This window comes from Cryptomeria japonica, chromosome 1 (assembly GCF_030272615.1).
Source record: "Cryptomeria japonica chromosome 1, Sugi_1.0, whole genome shotgun sequence".
Classification (NCBI taxonomy): domain Eukaryota; kingdom Viridiplantae; phylum Streptophyta; class Pinopsida; order Cupressales; family Cupressaceae; genus Cryptomeria; species Cryptomeria japonica.
In genome coordinates this window covers 293,648,251-293,661,951 of record NC_081405.1, presented here as the reverse complement: position 1 = coordinate 293,661,951, position 13,701 = coordinate 293,648,251, and positions in this window count along the sequence as shown.

Here is a 13,701-nt window from a genome sequence, read left to right as displayed (position 1 = left end):
CCATTTTCTCCTCAACCGAAAATTGAGCCAAAATCTCCTAAGCATAAGGTGCATGATGGTTTTGATCCTGTGCGAGTTAAAGATCCTATTTTTATAAATCTTGATGATGATATAGATGAAAATGTTATTCATGATGAAAATGTTACTTCTCTTGCTTATGATAGTGAATATGAATATGTTGATATTGATAACCATTTATCTAACGAATTTTCTAAAGCACTTATCTTAGCTCCTAGACAAGAACAACGTGGCTTGGAACATGAACATAGCCCTTGTTTGGATCTTGTGATAGCTCCATCTGCTGTGTTGGATGTTCCTCCTCTAGCGTGTTTCCTGCCTTCCCGAAATATTGATCAGCAAGATCGGGGGGTGGATGACGTGCTAGACTAGTTCATTAGCACAACAAACTCTCTCCTCCTCTCTTGATATCTTTTGTTACTTCTTCTATGTGTTATTCTCATTCTTCTATTTGTTGTCCTTAGTGTTGTCTACTTGAGGATGATGCAAATCATTGAGATCTCTTTTGGTCTCTCTCATGTTGACTCAAAAGACACATGTGTTCCCTTCTTCTAGGTGACTTTCCTTGATTGGGGAATGACGAACAATTATGCATACATACATATGATATACATGAATTATCATACAGCATACTGACCCCAAGGAAAGTGAAGTCACCTCGTGCTTTGTGTTTTGTGTCTATTATCCTTCAGTTTATCTCACACTTGGGGGCTAAATCTTTGTGATAACATGCTCCTTTCCCTTCTCATTTCTTATGTGTATCACTACCTTAAAGCAATCACCCCCGTTGAGGCATGTGCGATTGCTTTAATGTAGGGGGGCATACACCCTATCCATATCTCTTCAGGATACTTGAAAATTTCTTGATGAACTTAGCTTTGCCTTGAAAATTTTTGGTATTTTTTGCATGACTCATAGTGAGGGAACCTTACTACTGTCAGTCATGGTTCTCCCTCGTGATCTTCCCTTTTACTTTATCAATCGAAGTCGTAAGATCCTTAGTCCACTGGGGGCTTGGTGTATCTTGCCTCCTTGACATGGTGAAAGCCTTTCAATATTGTTTCCTTGTACTTTACCAGAAGTATGGGCATACGCTTAGACTCCTGCTAAAGTGGGGGCTAAATCTAGCGTCCTAAAATTGCGACAATTGCAATTTTGACTGGATTTGGGTCTTCACGATGGCAACGCAACACTGAACCTTAATGGAGACCCTGAAACCTATTTGTGACATCAAAAACTGCATCTTTTCTGCACCTTGGCCTGATCCTCCTTGCACCCTATTGTCCCGGGAGGTGGGACCATGGGGCCCAGTGCCCTGGTCCCACAGGACCATGGCACCCAGCGCCCTGGTCCCTGGCCCTATTTTCGGCCCGGTCTCTTCTTGGGCATCGAGTCTTTAAGTTTGCAATTTGATAAATAATGTTCCTAGGTCAGCCTAAGGTCAGAAAAATTAGTCTTCTAACCCTAATTGACAAGTATATAAACTACATTTCCCCTCTTAGAAACGGCAGGAGATGAAAAAAGGAAAAAACATATGCGTACAAGAGGCGAAAGCGACATTCAAACATTCAAGCATTCAAGCATTCCTTCAAGCATTCTAGGTCTCTATTCAAGGCTAGGTGTTGCATTCAAGACAAGGATTCAACCATTGAAGAGGAGATCACCTACAACTTACAACACACAACATACAACATCATTACACCTTCGCATGTAAGAATACAAACATTCTTACAACAAGGTATCAGTACTTGATTACATTACAAACATTTACATTTACAGCATTCTCATTTCTTGGTTAATTCCAAAACTGGGGTTTGACCTAAAGGCAAACCCCTAATCCCTAACCCCCCAATCGTCCTCTCTTTTCTGTGTCTAGGTTGCAGGTACATGGCTGTAATTGAAGATCTGGAATCCTTGTGCAGAGACAAACAGATCCCCCTTCGTTTCGCGGATTTTTCAGAGGACCGTGTGCACTCCGAGCACCATCGTCCCATCAACTTTCGCTCAAACTTGTAGGACAGCATTGTCTCGACATTTTACTACTAATTCTAGGTCTGTAGCTTCATCCCACGTCTCTATCTTTGTCTACAAGCGAATCTTTCTTACTTTCACATACACTCCTAGTTCAATCCTTCTATCTACATTCTTTACAAAAGAGGGTAGCCTTGCTATCTCAACCCTTGAAACTCATTTAGAATTCAATCTTGCATTGTGTGGGATTGGATCTTGTGAGTTTCAACCCCTCTTTTGAATGTAAAGTCTCTCCTAAGAGAAAACCGTCAATCCTAGTGACCTCCTTTCTCCTTGGAGTGGGGGGAACACCTAGGGTTCAATTTTCCGCTTTACAGATATGTATGATGAATTGTGCACCGATGGAATCCTGGATAGTAAGTATGAACATATCAAAGTTAAGGGATTGACCGAAGCCCTAACCTATCCTCGAGTTTTCAAACCCCAATGGGTCAAATTTGTCTTGAGCAAAGTGCATGATGATTTTATGTGGTTAGAGGATAAACCTTTCAAGATCACCAAAGAGATTATCCACATAATAACCAGATACCCTATATTTGACCATGCCTGAGCACAGAAGATGATTTCATAGAAGGAATTGATAACATTAATCAGAGTTGAGTTTGATTGCAGAGGTCTTAAGTTGAATAATGTAATTGATGCAGAACTCAACTTTGCAATTAGAGTTATTAGTTATTGTTTCTTCTAGTCGGCAAGAGAAAATAGTGTACCGTGTGCCCCTATAGATTTGGCCTATAAAATTGTGAAAAAGGGTATGAAAATTGATTTATGTGAAGTGTTGTTGAAGAATCTTTTTGAAAATCTCAACACAATAAGGAAACCGAAGAAGAATAATACTGCGAACACACTAAAGTTTGGGTCACTCTTAGTGTGTATGTTCTTCTATTTTCAGAAATTCTTTCCTTCAATCGGTAACATCATTTGGGAATTACACCAACCAATCACCCATCAAATAAATGATTTCATCAATGAGCTAAGTGATAATTTCAATGTGATAAAGGATGATTACTTCAACAACTTTCAGGTAAAGATGCATAACAGGTACAAAATCCCACCTCAGCTAGTGGAAAAATACAAGGATACTATATGCTTTGAAGTGGATACCGACTACTATTATGTCAATGCAGTAGAACCCAGGACTCAATCTTTACCACCTATGGGTTATGAAATAGATTTTGACATTTCTCAGCAGTAGATAGATGCCTTTTTGGCACTTCCAAGGCATACTATCGAGATCAGGAATGGCACCTATGAAAAGGTAAAAGAAAAAGTAAAAATGAGCATTGTGGTACCAAAGGCTACCAGAAAAGCCACCAAAATGATCAAGCATTTAACTGAAAAATTTGGAGAAGGTTCTACCTCCACACCTACTAAGCCAACAGGTAGGAAAAATGATCAACTTTCAATCAAGGAAGAATCTGAAGCTCAAGAAGCAGCAATTACACTGAGCACTGAGTTTCCAAAGGGAAAAATTTTGAAAAGAAAGAAACAGGATACAACCAAGGTTTCATTGACCCCGCTAGTAAAGCGACTGAACACTGTATCATCTGTTGTGTCACCCGGTAAGAGGTAGAAAAATGTTGAAATGCCTAAGGTTACAAAAACTTATAAAAAGATGACTAGAAGACTAATTTTGAATAAAGAGTCTAGTGACACTGAGTCTGAAGATGCAAATAAATTTAAGATTGTAAAAAGCACTAAGAAAGATGTACATAGTGTTGATAATTTTTGTGCAAAATTGAAACAATATGGTGGATTAGGGTCATTTAGATATGTAAAGTATGACTCCAGAACATAAGAAGAGAAGAGGCAAATAGAAGAGTCAATTGTTTGTACACTTCTCAAGTTCTGAGTGGTTCCATTGGAAGTAACTGATTTTCTTCCAAAAACATTGTACTCTCATATTGACAATAGATGGAAATATGCTATGGACTCAGAGAAGCAGATAAGAGAAAGAGTTTTGGTACATCTCTTTCCAGATATGTCAGTAGATGATATAAAAGATCATTTGAAAAACTACCAGACAAATTTTCAAGTAAAGCAAAGGGCCTTGAAAATGATGAATGGCCTTTATCTTGAAGTAGAGAATGAAAATAAAGAAAAATGGAAGGAAATATTCAGAATTCAGCTTGAAGTGCCTAAAGGTGAAGTGGAGATAGTTGACATCACCGAGAAAGATCCTGCTTCAACTATTCATTTAGATGAGGATGTCATGGACACTGAGGCACAAGAAGAAGAAATGATAGAAGGAAATGCCTATGCCAAACTAGTATCAAGTGAATCAGTTTTGGAACAAGTTAAGTCCTATCCTCTGGTAACTCAACAAGTTTCAACCGAGAAACCTTAGGACACAGATCAAGGTAAAGAGGATTAGAAGGCTACACAAGGTGAATCTACCTCTCAGGTCATCGGCGAGCAAACTTCCCAAGCACCTGCAAGCACTGAAATTGTTGCCACTGAAACCTCGAGCAAGGAATCACCGAAGGATACAACAAAGGCTACATGAACTGACAAAAGTGTTGTCTCCATCGAGCAACATATCAAGGAAGAACAAGCCTCCAAAGCCATTGTATTCATTCAACCAGTGAAGGAATTATCATCCAAGGAGAAGAAAGAAAAGAAGCACAGTTTCAAGATAGATCTGTCAAAGCCTATTGTGTTGCTGAATGTTGACAATGCAAAATTAAAAGGGCAAGCACTGATATAATTTGGTGAGCTTTGTAAAGCCAAAGCAAAGCACGAAAGACAGTTAGCTATTCAGAAGAAGAACCAAGTACTTCAGAAGGTCAAAGCATTATTGACAAACATGCTACCTGAAGCTACCGTAAATAAAGATGCTGCCATCCATATGCAACTGGATGAACTACTCACTCAATTAGAAGCATTAGGAGTAGACACATCAGAATACCTTAGCAAATTGAAGGAAAAAGAGCTAACTACCAAGATGATTGAAGAAGTGCAAAAAGCAATTGCTATAGGTAAAACAAAGCTTATTGAATTCATTGCTAAGTTGTCCCCTCAACTCAAGCATATTATTTATTTATTCCAAAAGTTATGTACATTTTCATTCTTTATCAAAGATATCAAGAATAAGACCTAAGTCATTAAAAAAGAGATCACCGATCTCTCAAATAAATTGACTACTGAGCCAAATTCTATTCAGAATTTTTATACAAAGTTACAAATTCTTATGGCTCAATAGTTAGAACTTTGAAATGAAGAGCACAAAATAAGGATGGATATCATGACACTTTAGACATTATTTATTCCCCATCTGTCATCAGTTCAAGAGCAGATTAACCAAGCTACCCAATTGTCCACTCAAGCCGAGGGAAGCACTTTAGATGATTTGATTTCACTGTTAGCTGATATTACCGCTCAGAATTCATTAATGGAAAGTGTCAAGGATGCACTTACCAACACTCTCAAAGATGCTCGTACAAAGTATAAATCTATTTTTGACCAGTTTCCCCCACCAAATGGTAACTAGTTTTGATGTTTGTCAAAAAGGGGGAGTGTACCGAGTATACAAAGTATTTGAGTGTACAGAGTTTATAATATATATACCGAGTGTATAGTTGAAATTGACAGGGGGAGCATAGAACTTCAAGAGCATGAAATACAGAGTATGGATCATCAAGTTATGTACAACATATTGATAAGGGGACTATGCATTTGAGTAAGTATTTGAATAAATGTATATATTGACATTTCAGTCTATTTTGTAAGTATATAGATTTTGTATTATGCCTTTGAAAGGAGTTTTGTCAAACATACCAAACTAATGTCAAAAGGGGAGATTGTTACTATTTACTAAGTTATCATTAGTTTTATGTCCAAAGTCATTCTAGATACTCTAGTCGGTTAATACTACTAAAATATCCAGTCGGTAATCACTAAGGTGTCAGTTACAAAAGAGAGACTAGTAACCAAGATGAGACACACCGAGCTGTCTACCGAGTAAAGTTCTTATGCCTACCGAGCAGCAAAGAAGGTATACTGAGTTAATTTGAACCGAGTGAAAACATGTTACCAGATTCAATGAACCTAGACACATATGTGAAACGTGTTACAAGATTCGAGAACATGGAACCGTTATTACATAGGAAATTGCATTGAAAGACTTTGTGTGATTTTGAGGAAGTTTATCCAATGAAACAATTTTTATGTTTATTCATTCGATAAAACATGTTTGTATGATTGATGCATGATCAGATCACCATCTCAGAGATCTATAAAAACAAAATGATTTGAGTATCAAATACAGAGGGAAAATGATGAGTTGAAAATGAAAATCTTAAGAGAAGATAAGATGTGATGATTGAACAGAGATATTTAGAGGTCACCGAGAAAGTTTTTAGAGAATAGTTTAAGGACAGAGTATACAGAAGTGGTTACCAAGTTGATTTATCAATTACCAAGGTATGCTATGAGCAAGGTAATTTCATATTGAGCACATAGAGTCTGCTATAACATTTTAGATGTAAAGTTGCAGATATTTTGTAAAGATTTTGATTGAATTATTTGAGTTGTATTAGAAACCTTTAATAGGATAAAAGACTCTAACAAAGTCTATAAATTGTAAAGCCTTTAACCAGGTACAACATTTTGTAAAAGTGTTTGTAAAATCCTTTAGCAAGGTAGATCTAAAGATCTTGATACTCCTAGCAGGGTAAGCTATCAGAAATAGCTAAACATGTAACTCTAACCGAGCAATCTCTATTATTGCAATAGTGAAGTTGTGGGTGCTATCCCCACCGTAGTTTTTCTCTCTAACAAAGAGTTTCTGCATAACCAGATTCTTTGTGTCATGGATTGAAGTTTGTATGGATGTTATTTCTATGATTATGTTTCAGTATAATATATATTTATGAGATCAGCAATATTCAGTCCGTGTTTATCAGTAAAATTGTTTTTAAAGAAAAGTTTTGAAGTACTGATTCAACCCTCCCCTCTCAGTACATTAGCTTTCCTAGTTGGACCTAACAATTGGTATCAGAGCTCTACTCTTGGTAAAGGGATTAATAGCCTAAAGAGAAAGATCCTATCAATGGAAGGCTATAAACAATCATGCAAAATTGTGAATCTTCAAGAAGAATTGGATCATGCTAATCAAGTGATTGCAAATATGCAAAGACAAATGCAAAGATCACTGAAAGTCAGAAGAAGATTGTTTGATAATTTACAGGACTCACAAGAGTTGGTGGAACAAATTGAGACATCATCTGAGAACAACATATGAAAAGAGTCTGAAGAAATCATTGAAGAACTGAAAGAAATGAGAAGGGAACATGAGAAGGGAACAGGAGTATTTCAACACATAGATGTCTAAAATTCTTGATGCATTGAGAACAGCAGAAGATAATATGTGAAATATAGAAAGGGAAAAACAATAGCTAGAAGCAATGGTGTCTAAAAAGAATGATGAAATAACAAGGATGACTGGAATTCAATATAATATGTCTAATCAATTGGGTTATGCACATCATGAAGCAACTCTAAAAGAAAATGAGAATCAAGCATTAAAACTTGAATTATCAAGATTGTTCGATGAACTTGAAGCAGAAAAGAAGTCAAAAGAAACATTGAAGAAAAGTTATGAAGCGTCAAGAATGTTGGATGAGAAACTAAACATAAGATCACCCAACAAATATGTCGAACTTGGTTATAAAAGAAACAACTCTATCGAGAAAGGGATCAACACCACCGAGAAAGGAGAATCATCAAAGAGGGTTGCAAACAAAGAGAAGATGAAAGACAAGAAGCCTATTTGCAACTACTGTGGAAAACAAGGACATACTGCCAACGTTTGTCGGATCAGAAAAGGTAAGCAACTGAATGTTACTAAGTCTGATGGTTATTGTTACAATTGCAATAAGTATGGTCACACATCTAAACAATGTAGGACTAAGTTTTTTAACAATTATCAGATGGCAAAATTCAAAGGGTTTTGCAAAAATTGCAATAGATATGGACACAATACCGAGAAGTGTTGGTTTAAGCAGAAAAATTATGTGGTCTCCACACCGAGCAAATACTAGAAGCTATCAAACTCACATAGCTCTCAATCATTAATATACTTCAGTTCCATGGGATTACAACACAAGAATATGGTGTGAATGTTTTGGAAGATACGGACATATAAGTGCTAACTATATGATCAGGTTTTGAATGAACAACTGGAGATCATGGAGAAATCCTGGAATGGCATGTTTTCATTGTCACAAAGTTGGACACTTGGCTAAAGACTGCAGAGATCAACCCAGAGGAGATACTGAGGAGATAACAAGCAAATTACAGAAATTCTAGAAAAAGAAGGAAAATGTGTCAACCAATGACGAAAGCACCTTAACTATCGAGTTAGGTGCATCTATCTCAAATTAATCAATAAAGGTATGAAGGGACTACATTCTCACAAGGTTAGATCTTAACAGTTCCTATTTAATGTCGACCAACTCTACAACAACTCCAATGGTGTACATTCTATCTACCGTTGTATGCAAGTTCGCCACTCTAGTTCCATGTGGCATCCATGTTGACCAACTACCAACTTGGCTCTTCATATCAGTCGAGATAGGATCACCGACCAAACACTCTACTGGTTCCTCTTCTCTGTTAGTTTGCTAACCCTCCCAGTATCTCACACTTATACCAGTAACCTCATCATGTTTTCTCTTTGTTGAACTGTCAGAGCAACACCTAAAACAGTCATTAGACATGTCTATCCAAAGCATGCTCATTCCCATCAAATGGTAAGTCTTCTTCATTTACACCTTGTCCATATTACTGGTGAACATACATATCGGTAAGACCTCTTGATGACACCATGTCATCAACCTTTACCAGATTCCATCTTCAGCCAGGCCATTCTTCCTCTATTTGCATCTACTCAGTTACGCCTTCTCCCTGATTAGCTCAAACCATATCTCAGTTGGTTTGTCAAGCTGACAAACTCATCACTCTTCTTCTGTACGGGAATCCTAAATATGCCTTCTCAATTAGTCTAGTGCATAACCCTAATTTCATGCACTTGAGGTATTTCTTTGTTTTCACTGGTGGATCCGGTGTGAACCTTTAAGCACTTGCCTTTCCCTCTTCTTCCTTATCTCACCGAACTATGATGTACATAATGCATAATAGGAGATAAGCTCCACTTACCGATGGAGTGACACCTTATCTTCTACATCCAGCAATGCACTTCATGTGCCTTCCCTATTTGTGCAGCATCTCTTCAAATAGGAACATGTGATCCAATGTGGTCACATTCAGTGTCAGTCATCTCTTCTCATGGTTGCTACATCTTCATCTAGTGGGAGTCCTGTTGTTATGCAACCTCACAGCATATCGGTGACCTATGCATTCTTCTCTTTTGGTGTTGATGTGATTCAAGTAACATTTTGCCTCTTCATCACAAGAAACACCCAAGCATCTTGTTCATTGTCAACACTTCACTTGCTAGTTGACATACTTTCCTTACTGGGGATACACTGTGACGGTAATCTATCCATCTTATCCACACAAGTTAGGGACTTACTTCTGTACCAGTGACTCCAGTTATCATCTTCCTTACCATACCAATGTACTGCAACACAAGGTGATATCCAAGATATCACATCACACTGTGCTCCTTCATGACAATGTTGCACATACATCTCTTCTACTGATAGTCATCTCATATCGGTTGACATCAATGACAACACAATGCCAACAATCTCCCCCTTTGGCATTGATTTCAACACATGTAGCATCCGGCATACTACATAGTCTTTCTCCCCCTTACTATGATCCATGGATTCTCACACATGTAGTATGCAGTATACTATAAAATCCTTTTCCCCCTTTAACAACAAAGGAAAAGGGTACTCTCAGGATATCATTCCTCCTTGTATTTACCAATCAGTGATAGAATTATTTCTCCCCCTTTGTCTTCATTGGATGCAACTCCTCCTTTGATACCAGTTGATATCTTGTCACCAATTGTTACATCTTCTCAAGTCATGGTACTTAAGATGGGGAACTTAACCATCAACTGACACCAATTGAGCATGCAAGTCTAATCCTATTTGATAGAGCACTCAATTTTAGAAAGACTTATACCAATTGTTGATGTGTCAGTGAATACTACTCACTTGTCGGTCAACCTGCAACACCTCTTGTTTGATCCAAAATTTATTCATAATCAAATGTGATTGTACCATGAATACAACTAGCCAAACGACAGGTAGTTACCCATAACCATGAAATTCTCCTAGGTGTCCCTACTGCAATTTCTATCATCTACAGTTTGGGTAGTCAGTATCCTTACAAGTTCAAGCATGTCAGCTTATCATCATAGGTACTTGAACTCCCCCTGAGTCATACATCTCAGTTCCTTATTTTTGGTCAGGTCTAATACCGGGATTCCAAACACCTCCATATACTGGTTGAGCTTCATATATGTGATCATCTGATGATCCTTCAGTTCCATTGTAACCACCATAGCCTATGACATGATCTTGGTTCTTCACAATGCCAGACAATTTTTTTATCATGCCAAGAGTCAAATCAGTTAGCCCAAAAACATGCAAGCCTGCATGATCAACCACTAGGCCAACATATGTCATTCAGATATTTACCAGTACCACTTGAGACATAAACTTCACACCATGCTACTAGGGCTAATGCAATGATCTCCATCCTCATTGTCTTACATAACCTACAAGTACCTACTAGCATTAATGCCAGTAACATCCTTCACATACCAGTTAACATCTCACACCAACTATTAACCTTCACTCATTGACACATGCAGCACTGATCCAACACTGATCTGTAGGTGTGTGGTTAATACAGCCTCTACTCACACTTGTCATCTCATTTTCATTTTTCATACCAGCAACAACATGTTCTTCCATGTTGCCTTCTTCACTAAGGGGGTGAATGATAAATTCAATGTATTACTCCCCCTAAGATCTTGCATCTCCTTTAGGCCTTAGGAGATATCACCTATGCACTGAGTGCACAATGTCAGTCCAAGGTCTTCTTCCTCCATACCTGCTTGGTCTCATTCTTCTTCCCACTTTCAAACTTGGGAGTAGGTATTTCCCTCTTCTATTGATGGGTCCTTCCATTTCATGATTTTCCATCATAGGTAGAAGTAGTGCTATACTAGCACACAACATCCATCCCAACTTCATGTTTGGGGAATCTCTTGACATGCCAGTTTGACCATCTTCTCCTGGTCATGTTGTTGTGACTGGCAACCAAAATCGGTGGACCTCTTGCTCCTGTAGGGACATTTCTCCTTTGGTTCCATGTAGTTCTTTGACTCTCACATGCTCTGAACCCACTTTTCTATAGAGCATAGTTTCTATGCTGGCCTCCATATGACTGCAGGTTCCTCTTCCGGCATTCAAACTCTCTATGGCCAAATCCATAGCAATTATGACAAACAACATTTGCATAACTGGGAGAGGGGACATGCATGTATCTACTCTTGGATACATTTTTCTTATATGCATGTTGTGTATGAGATCCTAGATTATTCCTTCTAGATCTCTTTCTACATTATTTTGCCCTATGGCCATAAGCATTACATGCAAAGAAATAACTAGTAAATGATGGCATATGACTTACAAATTTATTTTTCCATGCATGGGAAGAACTTACCGGTTTAGCATCTCCATTTCTGCTTCTTTGAGATTGGATCCTTGGTTGTCCATTCTATCCAGTTCTTTCATCTGGTCTCTTCTTCTCCCACCCTTGCCTTGCCCTGTGGGTGGTAACATTTTTTTGTCTTCTATCGGTATGAGGTCTTCTTTGCTACTTCCTCATTTTCTTGCTCCTAGAGAAGCTATCTTCTCCCATCTTCCCTTTTCGTTTGGGATTTGTATTGCTCCTTCTTCTTGCAGCACTAGTCTTCCTTCTTATCAGCAAGTCCTCACTAGTTGTATCTAGATCAACCTTCTTCTGGGGAGCATTTCTCACTGAGAAGGTTTGTCCCTTATTTTCTCCATTTGAGGAGACAAACAAAATGTCATTTTGAGGGACATTCTTGCTGGCGAAGCATTCACCAGAACCACTTCCTAAACCTTCAGTTTCCTTAGCATGCTTTTGCTTCTTTAGCATCTTGTCCAAGGCATCATTGTTTCCATCAAACTAGATTCTTACCTTGAGTTCATCTTGACACTTCTCAAGGTCATTCCCGAGAACCTCCATTTCTCCAAGCAGCTATTGATATCTTTCACTTTTACTTCTAGCCTTGATGCTAGATTTTCACACCAGCATTCCTTGGTGTCTTTTGCCTGAGACTTCATCTCTGAGATGCATTTCTCAGATTCTTCAAGGCATTTTTTCAGTCGGTTTTTCTCTAATACAACAACATTCTTGAATAGCTTGTATTCCCTTCTAACTCTACTGAGTTCTTCAAGTGCATTTACAAGTTCACCTTCAAGTTCAACCTCAGCATCATCTTCTTCTTCTCCTTTACTCTCAAATAGATCTTGATGGCTAGATCTATTTGCCATGTCTTCTTCTTTATCATCATCACTGCCAAACACATCTTGTTAGGGGGATCTATTTGCCTCATCACTCCCAGATGTGTGAACCTCATTTTCAAATTCTTGAGCCATAAAGAGGTGGGTTCCTTCTTCATCAAATTTGTAGTAGCTAGTCTATCTACCTTCTTCATCTGCAGAAGCATGAGATATATTTCCCATTCTATCTTCACAAGTCTATCCTATAGTGGTAGGATCATTTCCATAGAGCTTCTTCAATCTTTCCCATAAGCTCTTTGTTGTTTTGCATCTGTCCACCTATGAGGAGATATCACTAGTGAGCCCACTGAATATAGCCTTCATGGCTTCTTCATTACATATTCATCTCCTTTCATCTTTTGATCCAGAGGGAGGACTAACTTTCTTAGGGAGACCATTTACAACTGACATCCATACATCAAACCCTAGAGGGGATAGAAAGACTTCCATTATGCTACTCCAGATAGAATAGTTTGATCCATCAAAAACTAGAGTGGGGATTAAAACCAAACAAACCATTGTGTCCTTAAGCCATAATCTACCCAAGTTGGAGAAATATCATCTAACTAGGAACCTAAGCTCTGATACCAATTGTTAGACACAATGCACCACTGAGAGGGGGGTGAATCAGTGGTTCTCAAACTTTTCCCCATAACAACCTATGTGTGTATATGAGTTAGTGAATCTAACACAATGCAAACTTATTAGTTAGTGGGGAGACCAACACAAACACAAACACACACAATGAGACATCTCATAACACCAGTATGTACGAGGAAAACCCAAGATGGGAAAAACCTCAGTGAGAAATGTTGCTGGAGTCTACTACTCCAATCCAACCTCTCAGTGAAACCTTTATTACAATGTTTAGGGCACCAACCCAAGGAGCTACCACCCCTACCTTATTTATGGGCTACAACCTAAAGGAGCTAAAACCCCTAATTTAGGGCACCAACCCAAGGAGAAGAAACCCCTACTAGATTTATGGGCTACAACCCAAAGGAGCTACAACCCCTGCACCGAGCTACAACTCAGTGGTCACAATGAAAACATCAAATTCAAAGTTAACAATCTTGTTACAAGTGAATCGTGTAACCTTTCTCATATACCTTACTCTATCGGTGAGATATCTTCTCTG